This window comes from Felis catus, chromosome D2 (genome assembly GCF_018350175.1).
Source record: "Felis catus isolate Fca126 chromosome D2, F.catus_Fca126_mat1.0, whole genome shotgun sequence".
NCBI classification, from domain to species: domain Eukaryota; kingdom Metazoa; phylum Chordata; class Mammalia; order Carnivora; family Felidae; genus Felis; species Felis catus.
Window position 1 is genome coordinate 3,790,598 of NC_058378.1, and position 17,687 is coordinate 3,808,284.

The window sequence follows — 17,687 nt, forward strand, 5'->3', positions numbered from 1 at the left end:
TCCTGTATCTGGTGGCCATATGGATGCTTCTTTGGAAAAATATGTATTTCTGTCTTCTGCCCATTTTTTAATTGGATTATGTTTTTTTCATGTTGTGTTTTACAAGTTCTTTATATATACCTTTTCTTTATCCATTCATCTATTGATGGACACTCAGGTTACTTCCTTATCTTGACTTTTGTAAATAATGCTGTAATAGACATGGAAGTGAACGTATCTTTTAGAATTAGTGTTTTGTTTTCCTTGGGTAAATACCCAGTACTGGAATTACTGGATCATACAGCAGTTCTATTTTTAATTTTTTGAGGAGCCTCCACACCATTTTCCATGGTGGCTACGCCAATTTACATTCCCATTAACAGTACATGAAGGTTCCTTTTTCTCCACATCTTTGTCAATACTTGTTATTTCTTGTCTTTTTGGTTCTAACCATTTTGACAAGTGTAGGGTGATATCTCATTGTGAATTTGATTTTCATTTCCCTGATAATCAGTGATGTGGAATATCTTTTCATGTGTCTGTTGGCCATCTGTGTCTTCTTTGGGAAAATGTCGGTTCAGGTCCTCTGCTTATTTTTAATTGGATTCTTTATTTTTTGGTGTTGAGTGGTATAAGTCCTTTGTATATTTTGGATAGTAGCCACTTATTGGATGTGTCATTTGCAAACATCTCCTATTCTGTAGGCTGCATTTTTGTTTTGTTGATGGTTCCCTTTGTTGTGCAGAAGCTTTTTATTTTGATGTTGTGCCAATAGTCTAATTTTGCTTTTGTTTCCCTTGTCTTGGGAGACATCTAGAAAAATATTTCTATGCCTGATGTCAAAGATATCATGGCCTATGTTGCTTTCTTCTAGGAACTTTATGGTTTCAGATCTCACATTTGGGTCTTTAATTCATTTTAAGTTCAGTTTTGTTGATGATGTAAGAAAATGGTCCTGATTCTACTGCATATTGCTGTCCAGTTTTCCCAGCACCAACTGGTTGAAAAGATCGTCTTTTCTCTGTTGCATATTCTTGCCTCCTTTGTCATAGATTAGTTGACCATATAATCGTGGGTTTATTGCTGGGCTCTCTATTCTGTTCCATTGATTTATGTGCCTATTTTTGTGCAAGTACCATACTGTTTTGATTACTACGGCTTTATAGGGTATATTGAAATCTAGGATTGTGATACCCTAAAGATGCTACAAAAGAGCCATTAGTGCTGAAAAATGAATTCAAAAAAAAGTTGTAGGACCCAAAATTGATATACAGAATTGCATTTACATAAACTAATAATAAAGTATCAGAAAAAGAAATTAAGAAAATAACCCCATTTACAGTTGCACCAAAAAGAATAAAATACCAAACTAAGAATAAACTTAACCAGGAGGTGAAAGGCTGTATCCAAAAAGTATAAAATATTGATGAAAGAAATTGAAGATGACACAAACAAATAGAAATAGTTTTTATTCTCGTGGATTTGAAAAACTAATATTGTTGAAATGTCCATATTACCCAAAGCACTCTACACGTTCAGTGCAGTCCCTGTCAAAAAACCAGCAGCATTTGTCACAGACCTAGAACAAATAATTCTGAAGTCTGTATGGAATCACAAAAGATCCTGAATAGACAAAGCAATCTTGAGAAAGATAAACTTACATATTTTGAATGACAGTTCTTTTATATCAGCAGTGATCAGTTTCATATTTATGAGGCATATTTGTATGTTTTATTTATTTTAAAAAACTTTTGATGTTTATTTTTGAAAGAGAGAGAGAGAGAGAGTGCAAGTAGGGGAGGGGCAGAGAGAGAGGGAGACACAGAATCCAAAGCAGGCTCCGAGCTGTCAGCACAGAGCTGGACAGGGGGCTCATGAACCATGAGATCCTGACCTGAGCCGAAGTTGGATGCTTTACTGACTGAGTCACCCAGGTGCCCCCCATATTTTTATGTTTTAAATGAGTAGTATTACCTTAACTCTGCGCTATGAAGTATTTTTCTACATATTTTATTTGTCAATAATTATCGATGGCTTGGTATTACCCTTTTAGGAAATCATAGCGACTTTAAGAAAAAAAATAATGTCTACATATGTAGATGTAAGGTTCTGAATAGCAAACCCTAACAGCACAGCTAAGAGAAATTTCAGCCTTCAGTTAGTTCCCATATCAACTTATACAGATAACAGGTTTAAAAAGAATATTTGGGGGGGGGGGGGCGCCTACATGGCTCATTCATGAACTCAGGTGGCTTAAGCCACCGACTCTTGGTTTTGGCTCAGGTCATGATCTCAGAGATCATGAGTTCAAGCCCCATGTTGGGCTCTGTGCTGAGTGTGGAACCTGCTTGAGATTCTCTCTCTCTCTCTCTCTCTCTCTCTCTCTCTCTCTCTCTCTCTCTCTCTCTCTCTCTTTCTCTCTCTCTCTCTCTCTCTTTCTCTCTCTCTCTCTCTCTCTCTCTGTCTCTCTGTCTCTCTGTCTCTGCCTCTCCCCCACTCACACTGTCTCTGTCTCTCTCAAAATAACCTTGTAAGAAAGAATATTTTTTTAAAGAGCATATTGGAGTTTTGGTCCTTATCACACCATACCAGATCAAAACATAAAATTGGGTGAGGTGTTTGTCTAGTCACCACATGCGAAGTAAACGCTTGAGCTAAAGCTGACCCTGAGGTTTTTGTCCAGGAACTAATTAATGTCTGGGAAGTGGGGAAAAAATCTTGAAATTCTCTTAAAATATAAAAATAATTTAAAAAGTCAACAAAATTTCTTAAACTGTTTCAGAACAAGGTACTAACGCCGTGTAAAAATAGTCACAAACTGGAAATGATTAGCAATTCAGGAATGTAAAATAGATTTCTTAAATTCCCCTTTGTAGATAGATATGGTCAAAAATGCCATTTTTCAAAGAAAAATATGAATAGAAAGTTCTGAACTGCAGAAAATTTATCTTTCGAGATTATACAATGAATTATCTGTTAAAAAGTTGAAAAATGAAAGAGTCCTTTCTCTGGCTTTAATGAATCACAGCATGACGAATAGTCTTTTCTGGCACCTCCTGAGCATGTGAATGTTATGTTGCGTTAATAGTCTTTGTGAAAATTAGGAATAACTAACGACGGAAGGAAAGGAACACGATGAAAATGTGTACGCTCCCCTACGTTTATTAGGGTCTTATTAGCACTAAATGCAATTAGAACAGTGAATTCTTTTTTCACATGTCATTTCATGGAGCAGGATCCCTGGGGTAGGACAGAAACGATGCTTCTTTTTGCCAGGCTTTGTGTTCTGCTTGGTCCTGAAAGAGGGATGCCAAGAGAAAGCTACTCGTCTTAATTTAATTCCTTACTGAGTCTGATGAATATCTTCACAGATGGAGGGGAAAAAAGAGAGAAATGTAACTTGCAATTTTTAATAAAATCTGTTGGTTAGGTTACAGGTGCGCGCGCTCTCTCTCTCTCGCTCTCTGAAGCCAGGATCTGGAGATAACCTTCAGTCCAACACATACTTCCCTCCATCCAGTTCACTGGCAAATCTCTCATGGGCCTCCGAGTCAAACATTCCAGGATCCACTCACCAGCTGTGTGATTTGGGGTCATTTGCGGAGTTTTACCGTCACATACACAGCTCAGGAACAGCATCTACAGAATGGCTTTATTCTTTATACCTACCAGAGTTAAGAAAATGAAATGATCCCCTGTTTATAAGGTCCTTAGCCAATGCAGAACACTTTGTACACCCTTATCTCTTACTTAGGCTTTGCCAGATCTTGTTTGAGTATAATCTTTTATTCATTACAGTTCTTCAGTGCTGACACTCAATCCGCATCGAGTAAGTTCCAATCATTGTCAATGCCAGTTCTTAATTGGCTGAAGAACTATTTAGATTACCGGAGGTTGGCCAAAGGCAAGTAGGCTAAAGACAGATGGGCCAATGCTATTTCTCCGCCAAAACAAAGCAAACAGAAACTAACAATTTTATCAGAGATGAGTGTTATCTAGTAACTCTTTCTTTCTTCTTCTTTTTTTTTAATCTGTATGTAGTTGACCCACAATGTGACATTCATTTCAGGAGTACAGCACAGTGATTCAACTTCTGTGTAAATTGTGCTACACTCAACACAAGTGTGGCTACCATTTGTCACCACACAGCACTGTTAGAGCATCACTGACTGTATTCCCTGGGCTGTGCCTTTTATTTCCATGAGTGATTCATTCCATAACTAGAAGCCTGTACTCCCTTCCCCTTCATCCTTCTTGCTCATCCCCTCGTCCTCTCCCCGCTGGCAACCATCAGTGTGCTGTCTGTTTTTATAGGTCTAATTTTGTCTTCCGTTTGTTGGTTTATTCATTTGTTTTGTTTTTTAGATTCCACACATGAGTGAAGTCCTGTGGTATTTGTCTTTTTCAGTTTGACTTACTTCACTTAGCATAACACCCTCTGGGTCCATCCATGCAAATGCCAAATCTCATCCCTTTATCATGGCTGTGTAATAGTCCGGTGTATACAAACCACATCTTTCTAATCCATTTGTCTGTCAACATCCACATGGTCAACAGACACATGAAAAAATACTCCACATCACTCCTCATCAGGGAAATGCAAATCAAAACCACAATGAGATACCACCTCATGCCAGTCGGAGTGGCTAAAATCAAACACATGACAAACAGCAGGTGTTGGCAAGGATGTGAAGAAAAAGGAAGCCTCTCACACCATCAGTGGGAGTGCAATCTGGTGCATCCACGGTAGAAAACATTATGGAGGTTCCTCAGATATTAAAAATAGAAATGCCTTGTGATCCACAAATTCCACTACTGAGTATTTACACAAAGAAAACATAAGCACTAATTCAAAAATATATAGGCACCCTTTTGTTTATTGCAGCATTATTTACAATAACTAAGGTATAGGGGCAACCTAGTAACTATCTTTTGAGCCTTGACAATATTGGTACAATTTATAGATTTTATATACCCCTTAAAAATATGCTTATTTTTAAAAATAATACTAATAAAAAATAATTACTTATTAAAATTTTTAAAAATGCCACTCTTCCTATTATGTGTTGTTTGAAATAGAAATAGGCTGTTTTTGTTTAAGATTAAAAAAAAATCCATATAACTGGCTAACGACTGAAAATAATAGGTTATAAAAGCCATACAGATCATCTGATCCTGGTTACAGAAAGCATATCTATATATAGGAAATATAAAAGGACATATATAAACATATTAATAATGGCTATAAATGGATACAATGTAGAGTTTTTAGTATTCCTTTGCTAATATACATTTTCTGATATTTCTGTAATAAACAAGTAATCAAGTATTTATATATTAGACACATTATAAAAGACAGTTGGACATTTAAGTGGCTACAATTTTTCATCTTTACAAATAACACAGAACAAGAATAATAATATGAAGTGGCACCTGGGTGGCTCAGTTGGTTGAGCGTCCAACTTCGGTTCAGGTCATGATCTCACAGTCCATGAGTTCGAGCCCCGCGTCAGGCTCTGTGTTGACAGCTCAGAGCCTGGAGCCTGCTTCGGATTCTGTGTTTCCCTCTCTCTTTGCCCCTCCCCTGCTCATGCTCTGTCTCTCTCTGTCTCTCAATAATAAATAAACGTTAAAAAAATTTTTTTAAATAAAAATAAAATAATTAAATAAATAAAAATAAAGTTTTAAAAAGATTAATTTGATTTAGGAGTCAAAGAAGAAAGAAAGAAACCAATTTAGGAATTTTTAAAAAGGAAAACAGGGTGAAAAAAGCATTTAAATAATTTTGCAAAAGTAGATTCATCACTTACCACAATCTCATCCATGCTTCTCAAAAACTAAAAATATTTTTAAAAATTAGCAACTGAGAATAATAATATTTTAGCCTAGTATCTCAAGGTGGAATTGTAATGTTGGCCACTCTGCTTTGTAGTATATTGTTCTGGGGCCAATTCTTTTTAGAATTTCATCCAACAAAAAATAATAGTAACAGGAATTTTACTTTTGTGTTACAGCTGTTTCTTCTTATCAAACTTGTTAGATGTTAGACGAAATATACATTGTTATAAAACTGAAAAAATATATGTCTGTGCATACATATTTACATATATGTGTGTCATATATCCATGTGTGTGTATGTATGTGTGTGTGTGTATATATATATATACACACACACACATACATAGAGAGAGACAGATGGTTTCTGAAATACCACCAATTTAAATGAAGGACATTGCAGAAAGCAAGTTTTTTTGTTGTTGTTGAATGTGTTGTTTACATTAAAATGTTGCGATGTATATGTATTCAAGGAGGCAGATTTTATTTTCCCATGTGTAAATAGCACCATTCCAATCTGTCAGTATGGGCCTCTGTATAATTAGTGTCACGTTAATGGTCTTAAAGGCTTTTCTGCTGCTAATCATTAATTTCATCATAGTACTTTATATTCACTATATTTTTGAAAGTTCTCCATTTATTTTCCAAAGTAAAAGGTTTATAAATTGAATTCCATTTTCCTTTGACATACTCTTTAAAAAGCAATGATAAAGGTTTTGCTTTTTGTAGTAAAGCTTTTTGTGTGTGCTTATTGTTTCTGTCTTAAATGGGCAAACGTTGTCAGAGAGAACACACAGAAGATGCCACATTCGTATTTAATTTGCAAATGCCTTGCTATCAGGATCCTCCGATTCCCTCTTAAACTTAATAATTGAAGAATAAATAGGCTTCTTATACATTATTCATATCCTAAACCTTTTTGCAATGATGAAAATGCCATTCTTTATCTCGTAAATTAATTGTGCTTCAAAACTGTAAAAATATAAATGTTTAAGTGACAGGATACTCAAATCTTTTCATGAAGCAAGGTGGTCCAAACTTTTGAACACATGAAAGACAAACTGTCTTAAATAATTTAATGATGGGAACAAAAATAAGCTTAAAAAAAAGTTTGTGTTCAAGAGGATTTTAAAAAAATGTTATATATCCTCTTTAAATTTTAATTTTCGTTTTTGAAGGAGATTTTAGTGGCCAATCTGAAAACCAAGTCACAAAAAATATAAAAGAATAAGAAAATCAAGTGTAATAGATATGCATAAATAGCATAACATGCCAAGGTAAATGCTATAGTAAAAAATACATAAAATATAGTAGTTAGGAACATGCAGGTGGAAACAGCAGTGCCCCTAAGGGAATTGGGACAGACTTGAGAAAATTATCATTTAAGGTGAGACTTGGCTTTATTGTTCAATATTATATATATTCAGTACGTGTAGGTGTGTGTGTGGGCGTGCTCACACATATACCATAATATAGTCCAGGAGGGAGCACCATTTGGCCTAGCAGACAAAAGACACTTCTTAAACATTTTTTAACGTCTATTTATTTTTGAGAGAGAAAGAGAGAGAGCATGAGTGGGGAAGGGGCAGAAAGAGAGAGAGACACAGAATCTGAACTAGGCTCCGAGCTGTCAGCACAGAGCCTGATGTGGGGCTCAAACTCACCAACCTTGAGATCATGATCTGAGCCAAAGTCGGATGCTCAACCACCTGAGCTACCCAGGCACCCCAATAAGAGACATTTTAAATTAGAAGAAACTGAGTAAGTAAAGAGTTGGAATCATAGAAGAACACAGATTGTTCAGGAAAAAAAAAAATAGGTAGTATGGTTTGGGGGAAATTCAAGTAGAGGTACCTGTAGGGCAGGAAGTTGGAATGGTGCACTGGGATCAGACTAAGAATATTTCGTGTGCGTGTCATAATGCCCCTCTTGTGGCAGGTGGGGGCTCTTGACCGTCTTTCTGCCATGGCTGGAGTGAAAACTCAGTCGTGAGGGCTTGCTTGGGCAGCATCTGCTTGGTTGTCTGTGAACTGAGGGGTATTGCAGATCTCCAACGCGGAAGGCTTGCTGACAGACAGGAAGTCGGGAGGCCTGGGGCCAGATGATGGATGCTGAGATCTGTGGCCCAGTTCATGTCTGGGTGGGGTGCCCTTGCCCGGTGTGCAGACGACGGTGGGAGGGACCAGCACAGCAGCTAGAAGAGGGACAGGAGCCGGGGAGATGAGAAGGTGGAACTATATTGGCCTTGGATTGATCTAATGTAATGTAACTGACAAAGAACACAGGTGAGAAATAAGGAGGATCATTTAATTTGCTTTGAATGCTGAAGGATTAGAATTCATAACTGCAGAATCATAGCAACAGTACAAACTTCTTAGACATTCCTATAATAAGTGAGCTTTCACCAAAAACCTTTAACATTCTGTTATTCAGAATCAACATCAAAAACTCGTTTTCCTCTCTCAGAGAGTTCAAATTGTACATGTTTTCTGTTATTACTGTGTGTTGAATGGAACACAATTTCTTTCTTTTCCACCTGGATGAAAAGGTAGAACAAATATTTCAGAGTCCATTTCAAAGCTTCATTGGAGAATATATGATCAGTCATGAGAATAGCAATAATGAAGAAAAGAACAAAGCAAGTATTTTTTGAGGTAGTATTTCTTTTGAGATTTTACAAAGAAAAGAAAATTAAACTGAAAAAAAAGTTTCAATGATCACATAAATGCAAGTCTTTCCGATGTTTAAATCTCATGTCTCCTGTAATAAAACATGTTTCAGTGTATAACTTTAAAAATGATAAAAGGAAGATTTTGCTGTTCTCCAGTCTCTTTCTTTAATTTTTCAAATAGGAATTATCATGTGATATTGGGCACCACTTTTTAAGAGTAAGCTTTGATAAATTCTAGCTATAATAAAATAACAGTAAAACTCCTGAAAAGGTTTTTGTCATTCAAATTGTGTTGCCTGTGTCTACCTAACATTATTAAATTGTTGTTTCTACAGTAAGTTTTATTTTACTCACTAGAATATCTCTGAATTATATTAGACTTTTACTTAAGTATACAAATAGTAGATACATTGGAATTAGGAAGTATTGGGCTGTACTCACCTTTTCGACATCCAAAAACAAAACAAAACAAAAAAAACAGACATTAAGTTTTCTTATTTGAAATGTCTATGCCCTCTCTTTTTCTGCCTTTTATTTTTTTGTATAAGTCTTGAATAGCCTTATAAATAGACCTCTCTACCTGACATTTTCCTTTCCTCATTCATATTTTATCATATGTTGGACATATGTATTGTCTTAAGAGCTTTAAAATGAAGGTTTCTTTGTAGTTCCTGAAAATACAAGAGCCAAGTTAAAGTAGTTTAAGAAGCCAAGGATCTGTTCTTTTTGCCCCTTACAAACACAGCTTGACATGCTGACATTAGTAGGTGGAAATGTGGGATTTGAGAGTTTTTGGCCTGACATTCTAAAATACTTTCACTCTATTACAGGGAGAGTGAGCCTTCAGTGCTGTTAAATGTTAAAATGGGGTCTAATTGAAAAACTGAAGTTTAAAATTAGCATTATTGGACTTTAATGGGCTTTGGAAGTTCTTAGGACATCACTAATTATTCCACTAATATTTCCACATCCATAGTATTCATTTAGGCAACAGAGGGGAACAGTTATTTAGGCTGCTAGAAAATTAATGGGCTCACCTACACCCCTATATGATAGAGGCAATTATTTGGTGATTTTCTCTTAATGTTGGGCACCTGTGTGCATTAAAATTTCCAGATGAGGTCTTAGAAATTCATAAGTGGTTTCCTGTGTCTTAGCTTTCATTTAGAAATATAATTACAACAGGTATAATTATAATATTCATTTCTGATTTTCATTCTTTTAAAACAACTTTAGACATAACTTTCCTGATTTTACTCACTAATAGAAACTCCCAAAAGTCTATGAATCAAATCTTCCAAGGTTACCTCTTCCAGATAATAAAGACTGTGCCCCGAGCCCAGTGTACATTTTTTATTATAAAGAAGCTGATAGAAAAAGTCAAGTGGCATCGATTCTGTAGCAAATTTGATTCAGTTACAATTTTCACGATGAGCCAGCTTTAATTTTTAGGTGTTAATTTAACCAAGTTTGTTAGATGTGTCCTTACTACTATCTAAAAATTATGTAATCAACTTGTAATTTTTACTTATATTTTCCCCTTTCTTACAATATCTTTAGGAATTTTCTGCATTTTTTAAGGAAACAATGCAGGTTATATTCACAAAGTTTAATTTATTTAAAAAATAGTACTTAGCTCTTTTGTTTTATTCACGTTTAAGTTCTCCAATGACATCTCAGGCAAATAGTGAAACCCGTTCTTCTCAGCCACACATGAACGCATCGGGACTAACTTTTAATATTGTTAAAATTTTTATTTATGTATCTTTAAACATTTTTTAAGTTTATTTATTTAGAATGTGACAGAGAGCATGAGTGGGGGAGGAGCAGAGAGAGAGAGAATCTCTAGCAGACTCTGCACTGTCAGCGCAGAGCCTGATGCGGGGCTTGAACTCATAAACCATGAGATCATGACCTGAACTGAAACCAAGAGTTGACCGCTTAACAAACTGAGCCACGCAGGCGCCCCCTTGTTAACATTTTTAAATATCAGTTCCTTCTCCAACCCCCCAGCAAAAGCCAGAAAGGTAAATTTCTATATGAAAATAAATTTTCTAAATTAAAATGAATTTTGATTTATGTTTCTACTTTCCTTCTTTTAGCGTTGATGTATTATTATACATTAGAGTATATTCTATCCCCTGTGATTAACCTGGTTTGTTAAGTAGAATTATTTTTATTCTAACTGCAGAAATGATAGATTCTTACCCTCTATTGCTTTATTTTGTATTTCCCTTGTCCTGTTTTGTTTTGTTTTCTATATTTTTATCTCATTTCTTTTCCTTCCCTGTGTATCCTTTGTGCATTTGCGATGTTATATGCTCTATTTTATTTAATAAATGGGGGGCCTGGGTGGCTCAGTCAGTTAAGCGTCAGACTTTGGCTCAGGTCATGATCTTGCAGTTGGTGAGTTCGAGCCCCATGTCGAGCTCTGTGCTGACAGCTCAGACCCTGGAGCCTGTTTCAGATTCTGTGTCTCCCTCTCTCTCTGCCCCTCCCCCGTTCATGCTCTGTCTCTGTCTCAAAAATAAATAAACGTTAAAAAAAATTATTTAATAAGTGTTACCTTAGAAATTTTAACATACTTGTACCTAAAAATACCAATGTACCCTCCACCCTGAATATTATTTAGAATATTCAGACATTTAAAGTAAGTCCTTACCGTTGAAATTTATATGTTATTGTTTTGGGATATCTTAGTCTGTTTTTTTGGCCACACAGAAGAATAGAATTATGCATTGTAGAGACCATGCTCAAGTCGAGTGATTTAAACATTTAATACTTTATTTGCTTTTTCATATCTTCCTATATCTTAGATTTTCCACTGGAATCATTTCATTTAAGGGACACCATGTAGAACTTTCCATCGGTACCATTCCACGCCACCCTGTGATTGTCTCAAAAAGTGTTTATTTCCTTCTTGTTTTTGAAAGACATTTTTGCTAGGGCTAGAATTCCAAGTGTGCAGCTATTTTCTCTGGGCACTTTGAAGATATTTCCCTCCTTCCACTCAACCACCATTCTTCTACTCCTGAGACCCTTCTATGACACCTTCTGTTGGGGTAGGCTGCCATGCCTTCTGCAGTTTCTACAAGATGTGGAGGGCACTTTGTGTTTGTCCTGTTGGTACTTGATTGGGCTTCTTAAATCTGTTGACAGCTGTTTGTTTTGTTGTTGTTGTTGTTTTTATCAATTCTGGAAAATTCTGTTCTCTCTTCTTGAACCTCTGATTAGACATTTGCTAAACTTTATCACTAAATGCTATGGCTCAAATTTGCTTTTAGGTTTATGTGTCTTTTTGTCCTGTAAGGCATTCTGGGTCATTTCTTCTATCCTATCATTCAGTTCACTAATTCTCTCATCAACTATGCCTACACTGCTAATAGCTTCATCTCTGAGTTTTTCATTTCAATTACTATTTCTTCATTTCTACAAGATACTTTTTATTTATGTGCAGCTATTCTCATTTCCCCTCCTATTTTTAAGATGTCTATTTACTGAAACATACTGAACACGTCTGCTTTGTATTCTGTGCCTGCTAATTCCCTCCATGGGTATGATTTTGCTTTATTTATTTATTTATTTTTTAAGTTTATTTATTTTTTGAGAGAAACAGAGAACAATCAGGAGAGGGGCAGAGAGAGAGGGAGACATGGAATCTGAAGCCGGCTCCAGGCTCTGAACTGTCAGCACAGAGCCCAATGCGGGGCTTGAACCCATGAACCTCGAGATCATGACCTGAGCCAGAGTCAGAGGCTTAACCAACTGAGCCACCAAGCAGCCCTGATTTTGCTTTTTCTTCAACTAACTCTTCTTTATGGAATTTTGTTCCTTCTTCATTTTTAGGATTATTTTACTCTAACTTTTTTTTATCTTTCTTGGAATTTACTTGTTAGGATTATTTAAGGCATAGGTTGGAGGTGGTTGTTTTGAAAATGCGCTTTCTTCTGGGAGGAGGCTAGGCCACTATCAGTGACAGGTCACTTTTCTCAAATTCTCAGTTGTGGTTTTTCTGTTTATTCAGGTAGAGTCTAGGACCACTGGGTTTACGAGTTAAGAATATTATGATTTCTCCTTGAATTGAGCAAATTGGTAGTGTATGAATGAAGGCTACAGACCCAATGAGGTCTTGTGTTGGTTGGATTGATTCTCAAGGAAGGTTTTTCCCCACTGCAATCAACATCAAAGCTTAAGCCTGGAGATTTTCTTAGCAGTTTGGGATGGTGGTGGCAGTGGTGGCTGGAAAGGAGAGATGAATTTCTCATTCGTCCTTAAGGTGAGAATTTAGCATCCTGGGAAGGGTAGTCTTAGACTCACTTCCGTGAGTGAGCATTGGGTATTGTTTCCTATTCTCTGAGCCAATCACAGCCGCAAGAATTTTAAGCTCACCTAGATCAGCAAAAAGCCCTCTATGTGGAACCACACTCAGCACTAATAAGAGTTTTGTATTTCTGCCTTCACTTAGTTTGTGGCCTGCATATGTATTATTTTCTTTCTGTGTCCTTAACATGTCTAGGAAGAGTTCTTGTCTTCTTTTATCTAGCACTTACTGTTGTGTTCACTGGGGTCTCAGTCCTGGTACTTAGTGTGACAGATTGAGCAGAGTGGTTTCCATATAGGTTTTAGAGTGAGGTCTCCCCAGGTTTGCTATCGATTGTCATTGTGATTATGAGAAAGTAAGTACTCTCTGTGTGCCTTCCTTCCTTTATCTATAAAATAATAACAATAAAATTTACTCAACAGAAGGGGTGCCTGGGTGGCTCAGTTAAGCATCCAGCTTTTGATTTTGGCTCAGGTCATGATCTCATGGTTTGTGGGTTCATGCCCTACATCAGGCTCTGCACTGACAGTGTGGAGCTTGCTTGGGATTCTCTCTCTCCCTCTCTGTCTGCCCCTGCCCTGCTTATGCTCACATGCAGTGTGCTCTCTCTCTGAAAATAAGTAAACTTTAAAAAAAAAAAAAAAAAGAGACAGCAAAGTACAGGTATCTTGAAAAAATTGATTAGTGGATTATTTTAAGGAAGTTACAATCTCATGATAACATGTCTGGAGTAATAAGCTTAAAGTAATTTTGTGCATATTCATTGGTAAATATCATGATATGAAAAATGTTAAAATTTTTAATATTATAAAATATTAAGTTATAATAGTTATACTACACTTGGCTATCTTTATATATGTATATCTATGTGTGTATATATATACACACATATACATATTTATCTTGAAATAATGTTTGTTGATCAATGGTTTTTTTTCATTTTATGAATAAGGAAAACTGAAACTCTGAGTGATTTTTTTTCAAAATCACACCCGACATTTGAGTCCTTATCTCTCTAAAACACAACCTACACATGCGCGCGCGCGCGCGCGCGCACACACACACAAAACATAAAAGTAAATTTAAAATTATCAAACATAGAAAGCAAATAGTTATTGTAGTACACTCTGCTGAAACTCTCACTTTTCACGTCTGAAACCAGATTTAAAATTGTGTTCTTATTTTTTTTATCAGTATTTTTGGTGTAATTTAGTACATAAATATATCATGTCTTCTCATTGATATCATGAAGGAATATTTGGTTGTTAATTATGTGTAATTCCCATGTACCTACACAACATTGATCAGTCACATCTTATAGACAGGTTTCAGTCTTAAATCATGTGTTTGTTGAAAATTAAATACGCTCAAAACTGAACTTGAAAATACTTTAAATTACTTCTAAATGTGGTACTAATTGGAATTTTTATCATTCACTGTCTAACTGGCTAGTATTCAACTAGATGTACTTGGGAGAAAGGAGGGAGATTTGAAAGAATATTGATGACCCTAGGAACCATCATCAATGCCTGTTTTCTGAAATGAGGTCTTTGAGATTCCAAAAAGGATTAAGACCATGCAAAGAAATAGAAATGCAAAGTGAAGTCATTACTGACAACATTAATATGACAGTAGTAATTTTATACTTTTGGGAAAATATCCAGTAAACGTGATTTTTAAAAACCCTGTATCTCATTTTTTGATAATTTGCTCCAAATGTACTGTGAAAAAATCATAAAAGAAATTAGATATTTCTAAGCTGTAATTGCTAATTTCATACCCAGACTTTTGCATTAAATGATTATTTGCTTCAGGAATGGTATTGACACCAGATGGGCCAAGGCTCTGAGAGGGAGGGTCTCAGGACACTTGCCATGTGGGTTCTTGGCTTTGTCTGTGAAAGAATTCAAGAGCAAGACATTTAGAAATAAGAAAGGAGCTGCTTCACAAAGTATTGGTCTCCCTCCCAGATGGGGAAGAGGACCCCCTTTGTCTCTACTGAAAGGTTTTAGAAACCATATAAGGAGGGGGTAGCTAACCATATAGGGAGGGGGTAGCTCTTTAACTTTGGGTTTATTACTTACATTGGGCCATTTGTTTTTCCATTGTCTTAGGGTTGTGGAGTTAACCACAGGGAGCAGTCTTAAGAATGCCCAGCCTTTGTGGCTTTTATTGCCAGAGGGCGTGGGGCTGGTAGTCTTCCATGAGTTGGATCTTGTGACTCTTTATGTTCAGGGTCAGCCTAAAACCAATATGGCTTCACTTTAGTCAATTTGTCTCCCAAGCCTCCCTTCCCTCCTGCCTCAGTGTGTTTGAAAAAGCACCTTAACCTGTTAACCTATCTACTTTGTGGTTATCTTAATTTAGTAACTTAGAAATACTAGAAAGTGAAATTACTTGTTTGTTGAAATTGGAAGTTAATCAGTAAGAACTGTACAAAGAAACTGAATGTACCAAGCAATCACAATGATTTTACTGTAACTACCTTTTCTTTCCTAAATATAATTGTGTTGTGCTACAGGGTTCATTTAAAAATACAAAGGTTTGTTTGACTGAGAAAGACAAGTAGCATAAAATTTCACTCATTTGTGGAATCTAAAACAAACAAAACCAAGTAAACAAACAAACATAAAGCAGAATCAGACCTATAAATACAAAGAACACACTGATGGTTGCTGGTGGAGGTGTGGAGGGGATGGACAAAAGGGGAGAAGGGGGGGAGGGGAAGGTACAGGCTTCCAGTTACGGAATGGATAAGTTACAGGGATGAAAGGCACAGCATGAGGAATGTCATCAATGATACTGCAATAGAGTTATATGGTGACAGATGGTAGCTACACTTGGGGTAAGCACAGCATGACACACAGAGATGTTGAATCATGCGAAACTAATGTGACACTGTGTGTCAAGTTCAAATTACAAAAATTTTTAAATTAAAAAGAAAAAAGCACAGGACTAGATGTTAGCTGTAAATACTTGGGAGCATGGGAAATGTGGTGAATTGGACTTAGATTCTAGAGTCGGAATGATCAGAATTCGAATCCTGAAGCACAGAAAGAGCTAAGTGGATTAGGTATATAACTATTGGAGTCTCGTGTTCTTCATAGGTAAAATAGGGAATAATAATACCTATCTCATGGTGTTAGAGGGAAGATGAAATAAAATGATTTAAAATGCCTGTAACAATTTAAAAATATAAGGGTTTAGAATCTTAACAACACAAAATTGAGTAAAAGAATTCAGATAGAAGAGGGAACATATAGTATGATCCCATCAACATAACATTTTAAAATAGGCGCAACTACTGAATGGTGTTAGAAATAAGTCCAGTGGTTTCCCTAGGGAGTAGGTGTTGTTCAAGGATATAGAGAACATTCTGGGATGCGGTAATGTTTTCTTTCTTGAAGCAGGTGCTAGTCACATGGATGTGCATCGTTTGCAATTTTTTTGAGCTGTATACTTACGATTTGTGCATTTTTGTACATGTTTTTAATACTTCACTGTCATTTGCATTAACAGTAAAAAATTTATTTCAGTGGGAACATCCATGCTAATTATAAGTTAAAGGATAACACTCAACCAAATCTTTGACCTATTTGTCATTGGTCCCAAGTTTGCTCGTCATATGCAAAAGAAATGTCTTTGATTACTTGATTCAAACTCTGATTTTAATTTTAGTTGGGAATGGGCTTTTTTATTTTTTATGTTCTACTTTATTAAATGAATAAAACGCCTGAGTTCAAAGCTTAAAAAGAAACACTTTGATAACTATTTTTTCTTTGTTCTTCTTCCCCTTTTAGTGATAATGTGATCTAATGTTGAAATCTAATTACTGTCCCTCTAATGCCAAAACTCAGCTCCACCATCATGTGAAACATAGACCATCTACAGAGATGAGTTGGTGCTGGAGCTCAGCTCATCTGACTTCTTAGAAAGTCATTTTGACAAAATTCAAGAAATCTCTTATCCTGAAGGAAAATATCTCTTTGTTTGCTTACTTTAAGTTACCTTGTTTAATAGAAAGGTAGAGCTATCCTTAAATGTTTCCAATGGTTGAGCACATATATAGAGAATTTGAAGATGGAGATCCAAGACCATGGTAACCTTTAACATGCATTCACTGTTATTGTCATTATTTATATCCCAACTTCACCACCTACTATGTAGCCTTTGGCCATATCACTTTAATTAGAATTAAAATTTCAGTTTCTTAGTCACATAAGCCTCATTTCAAGCGTTCAGTGGTCATATGTGGCTAGTGGCTGCTGTGTTAGAACACATTTAGTGCATTTCCATCACCACAGAAACTTTCACTAGACAGCATTAATTTATATAATTGGCATAATACATTTCTCAGAGTTTGTATTTAAAAGGATGATGCTTTGTAGGATCCTTAGCATTGTAATGACATCGAAAATGCTTGATACATGACATTTAATAATACTTTTTGTAAAAATAACTAGATAATGAAAATAATGAATAACAATATAAAAGTTATATATCTAGTATCATGAAGCAGGTGTACGTAACCTTGTATAAATTCACTAAGACTCTCCTATCCATTGTTCCTCCTCCAAATATTTCACTACGAAATAATTCTCAAATTTGTGTTCTGAAACATCTCTGAAGTAGAAGCTATAGAGCCAGATTAATATATTACCCTCAAAGCTTCATTACAAAAGACATCTAAACAACTATTTACCTTTTTAAATTCTAAATATTAAGAAACCTTAACATGTAGATCATTAGTACCTACAACTAGGAACAAATCTGATTAATCAGGATATTGAGTGATTAAAAAGGAACAATTAGTATTCTAACCTTCTCTAATTATGACATGGCATTAACTAATTAGGATCTTTATATATCTCTAGACTTATT

General features: G+C 35.7%; 1 protein-coding gene across 8 annotated transcripts in view; it reads left to right on the plus strand.

Annotated features, from left to right (window-relative positions):
- The window catches only part of PCDH15 (protocadherin related 15), a 1,549,353-nt gene that overhangs the window by 1,466,455 nt on the left and 65,211 nt on the right, over window positions 1-17,687 (plus strand). The window lies entirely within an intron of this gene.